Raw genomic sequence first — 4849 nt, forward strand, 5'->3', positions numbered from 1 at the left:
AACTGCTTTTTTCCATAGATCAGCAGGACTGCACAGTACAAACCTTTCTGCTTACATACATAAATCTCTTTTTTTCACTCCCTCTCCTGTCCTTCTCCTCAACTAAGTTTCCTTTTGAATAAGTTCATTCACTTTTCCCAGTATCTGTTGTACCCTCCAAATTCCATGTTTCTCCTTCAGGTTCTCACACGAGGGAGACAATATGATGTTTGATGTTTGCACATGTGGGTCTGATTGATTTCACTTAGGAGTATGTTCTCTAGTTGCATCCATTTACTGATGACATACTCAAATCTATCTAGTTTTATAGCTGGATAATACTACATTGTGTAAAAACACCCAATCTTTTTTATCCATTCCTCAATTGATGGGCATCTGGGTTGTTTCCAGGATTTAGCTATGACAAATTGTGCTGTTCTAAACATGGGTGCACATATATCACCATGGTATGAGGTTTTTAGTTCTTTGGGAAAATGCCCATGAGGAGAATAGGTAGCTTGAATGGAGCCTCCAGTCCTAGCTTTTTAAGGAATCTCCACTTGGTGCACTCCCACCAACAGTACAGAAGGGTTGTTTTAATTTGCATTTCTGAAATGACCAATGATGTTGAACATTTTTTCATATATTTACTTTCCATTTGTATTTCTTCCTCTGACAAGTGTATATATCAGTCCTCTTCCTTCCTTCCTCTTTGATCACCATCTTTTTCTTATTCTCAAGTTAATTTAACTCTAAGGACTCAGAGCAATGATGATTCTAGGACATCTTAGTAGATATTCATAAGTAAAAATGTTACAATCCCACACACTTTCATTTTTATGATTTAATTCTGATTTTTGACTCAGTGTATGAGTTATGTGTTATTTTGATGTTGATTTTAGATTACAAAATAAAGGATAATACATGGAATGGAAAAGATGAGGCTGGCCAACAGAACTGAAGGGAGTGCAAAAGTGGTGCTCGAGTCCATGCTGCAAATGAGCATCCTTGGGCTCATGGCTCTGTTATTCCCACATTCTTGTATGACTAATTTTGGTTTTGAGCACCAACAAAACAAAACAAAGCAAAGGGAAGTCCTCTTAATTTCTGGTAGTTGTGTTCCAGTGATTTTTGAGCCCACCAGAAGAAATAATATACATTTTGCGCTCAGAAATTGTGGAAGCTCAGTCCAGATCTACAATGGAAGCTCTGCTAGATTGAAGCTATCTACATGTGTCCACTAGTACAGGGTTAAATCTCTTGGGGCCTCAGCTGCCTCAGTTAGAAGTGATGACTCTTTCATCGTGACTTTGGAAAGGCCATGGGCTTTGTGTGAGTGAATTTAGTTCATCTGGGTCAGCTGGAGGAGTCTATTCCCTTCTCGTTGCTGGGCAGATGTGACCCTCTCAGGTCCCCCCTGCGTACAATACCCCGGAACTATTGTATACATATAGTGTTGTTGAAGAAGAAAACAACCTAATGATGAGAGAGTGTTTCATAAATTTTTAAAGAGTGTCAGAGCTTTATGATGACATCAGTTTTTGAGCTTATGCTTCCTTTATCCTTTATAAAACTCAGCAAACACAGATGCCAGGTCACCATCTGAGGGCTTGTCCCTGGTTTCGAGGACTCAGATACTCAGTGGATTCATTTTAGATTTCCTCTCACAGGAATATTTATTCCAGGTCTCCAAGAAGCAGCCAGTTGGCTTTTCTGTTGCCTCGTGGTTGGAGGAGGGGTGGCCTGAGATGTACCTTTTTCCCGAGGCAGGGCATGGGAAAAGGGAGAGGATACTTTATCAAGTACAGATTGGGGTTGCCCTAGTTACTTTTATCATCACTGAGACAAAATACCTGACACCCAAAGCAAAAGGGGTAAAGGTTATTTGGCTCACAGTTTGTAGAGGTTTCAGTTGATGGTCAGCTTGCTCCAAGGCAGGGTGGCTTGGCAGCCAGGCATCATAGAAGAAAAGCATTCATGGTGCCCACAGGTAGCAAGGCAACAAGGCAGGACGGAGGCACGCCTTTTTGGTTCCTTACATTGTGCCTAGTCTATTGGGATTAGGGTGACACCAATCCAATCAATACTGATTTACTAATCACACACCCTTAATCCCAGCATCACACACTGTAGATTCAGTCACCTCTGAAGAAGCCCAATGAGTGCACGAAATCTTGAGGGGACATCCAGACACAAGCCATAATAGGGGTCTAGTTGTGATTATTAACTGTTGCTTGGCTCACCTATGTGTTCAGATGATTATTTTTTTGGCTTGTTCTTTACTCCTGCTGTGCCTCTTGCCAGGGAATCTGCTTTTCACTGCTTCTGGAATCTGCTGCCCTCTCTGGGACTCTTCTTTCTATTGGTTCTAGAATCTGTCTTCTGTCCCTTCTGGAATCTTCTATAATACCTGTCTTCAACTACTGACACAACGTGTACTTTCATTTCCATGTATCCCATAGCACTATTAATAAGACTTGTAGAGTCCTATCTATCTTACCTTCGCTAAATTGCAAAATCCTTGAAGCAAAGATTTCAGTGACCTTCCATGTAGGCCTCGGTGTGCCTGGATCCAAACTCTGACTCCTCTACTTCTAACCACGCAGCCTGGATCAGGCTACTGAGCCTTCCTGGGTCTCCTTTCCTTATTTGTCCATTGGGAGTGGATAACAACAGGACCTACATGACAGGATTTCCATGACAGTTAAGGAAAAAGTCCCCATGGAAAATTCTTAGGAGAGTTCTGGAACAGTAAGCTCCAAATATCCTCTATTGGTGTCCTCAGTACCTAAAGCTGGTGCACATTTCTGGATCAAGTAGGAACTGGATTTCCTGAGATGTCCTGGAGGGATCAGCCAGAGGAGGTCTGATCTGGGATGCTCAGAGTCCTGGGTCTGGTGCACTCTAAGATCACTCACTCCTAGGTTGCACCAACTCCTGGCCCAGCACCTCCCATCACAGGACCTAATGGGGCTGTAACTGTAATTCTTATGCCTTTTCCTGACTGGAAGAGTTCCTGAGTGCGCTAGGAAGTCGGGGGACTGACTGCAGGCTGAAGAGTAAGGGCTCCCACCCAATCTGTTCCTCCTTACCCAAAGCCTTCAAGGGACAGGTGAACAGAGGTCTGCACCAGGGCTCAGCACAGGGAGAGGAGCAAGGGACAATGAGGGAGCAGAGGCTAAGACAGAGATCAGGGAAGCAGAAAACAAGAGGAATGTTCAGAGAGCACCAAAGAAGAGGTGACAGTGGAAGAGACCACAAGAGAAGGGAAGGGAGAAGTTCCAGGTTCCTGGGAAGACGGAGAAAGAGCTGTCAGGCTAGAGCTAAGGGGCTCAGATGTTCAGCCTGTAGAAGTTGGGCTCCCTCTCGGGGAAGAGTCCAGCCGCCAGGTGGCAGTGGTGCCTAGGTCACGTGTCCCAGCCTCCTGTAGTTGCCATGAGGTGCAGCAGCCCTGGGCCACTTTCTCTGCAGTGCTGGGGAGGAGGAGGTGGATTTTCTCTCTGGGTTATGACTGTGTTCCATCGCAGGTGCTTAGAGTCAGCGAATTCTGGATTTTGTTTAAAATCATCGTTTTAAACTTAAGTGAGGAGAGTCATCGGCCCCAAGAGCTTTAATCTTGCCTGTTTCCAGGGTTAGGCCTTTATGCAGTGAATTTTTTTATAAAGTTAATTGTTATTGGTATATAGTTATAATACGGGATGACTGCATTAACCCGGGGGCTGGAGTATGTGCATGCCGCAGTGCGATTCTGTTCACCCCGTCCCCTCCATCTTCCGGTCCCCTGCTCTTCTGTAGAGATGTGTGTCCTGATGTCCTATCGTCTGTCTTTTCCTTTGCTTTTTAATTTATTTGTATTTTGAGTTTTTCATATCAGCAAACCTGTATTTAAGCTTCAGAGGTAGGCAATAGGAGCAAGGTGAATTTTCAAAAAAAAGTCTCCTTTTTAGATCATGGTGGGTCATGGCTGATAGGGAGTGGCGTGCACTTTGGTCACTGTGTGTATGGACTCCCCTGCTTGTGCTTGGTGAATTAGGAGAGCCTTTCTGCCTGGGCCGGCTTCTGAGGTTGCTCCATTTAGGGTTGAGAAGGATCCTTTTATCCCATGAGGGACTTTCTCAGTTCAGTTTTATCCTGATTTAGACAAAACTACATGCACGCACACAGGCATAAAACTCCACACGCGTAGTTATTTTTGAGTTGGAATTTAAGCACTTGTGACAGTGAAACCAATAGAAGCTAAATGTCACCTCCAAGACTTGAGAACAAAGTAGTCCCAATATTTTTAAGTAACAAAGATAACAAAATGTCATAGATTTGGAATGCTAATTGCACAGTCAGGCAGCAAGAAAATTGCTAAGCTAATGTCAGTTCTGAAATTTAAGTCAATTCTTTTGGGATATTCAACTCTTTGGAATTTCATAAAAGCACTTATTCTTAAAATAAAATTTGAAATTTGAAATAAAATAAAACAGATAAGCCATTTCCTAATATAGAAAGCTACTGAATTCTAAACCTGAATTGTGACAGGTAATTTCCAAATCCCCAATGGACACTGAAATAAAATGATTTCTCTTTTCTAAAAAAGGCAAACTATTCAGCGTCTGAACATTCCCCAGTGTCTTTTACTATCTTGTATCCTGTCTTGCTCTCTTGCCTGAGCCCCCTTCCATTCTCTCATTCCTTATTTTTTCAGTCCCTTTCTCTTCTTCCTTGTCTCTCTCCTGACCTCTCAGTCTTTCTTTTCATCTTCCGTCTACTTCATCTGTCTTCCTATCTCCTTTGCCTAACCACTGCCCTTGACCATACTGGGTAATAAGTGCTTCCCTGGCAAGCACAAGGGTCTGAGTTCAATCCCTGGTTCCGCAAAAAA

At 43.1% G+C, this 4849-nt stretch overlaps 1 protein-coding gene across 1 annotated transcript in view; it reads left to right on the forward strand.

Annotated features, from left to right (window-relative positions):
* The window catches only part of Atp8b4 (ATPase phospholipid transporting 8B4 (putative)), a 255715-nt gene that overhangs the window by 122393 nt on the left and 128473 nt on the right, over positions 1 to 4849 (forward strand). The gene's annotated exons all lie outside the window — the stretch shown is intronic.

Source organism: Octodon degus, unplaced genomic scaffold (assembly GCF_000260255.1).
Source record: "Octodon degus isolate 3935 unplaced genomic scaffold, OctDeg1.0 scaffold00105, whole genome shotgun sequence".
NCBI lineage: Eukaryota > Metazoa > Chordata > Mammalia > Rodentia > Octodontidae > Octodon > Octodon degus.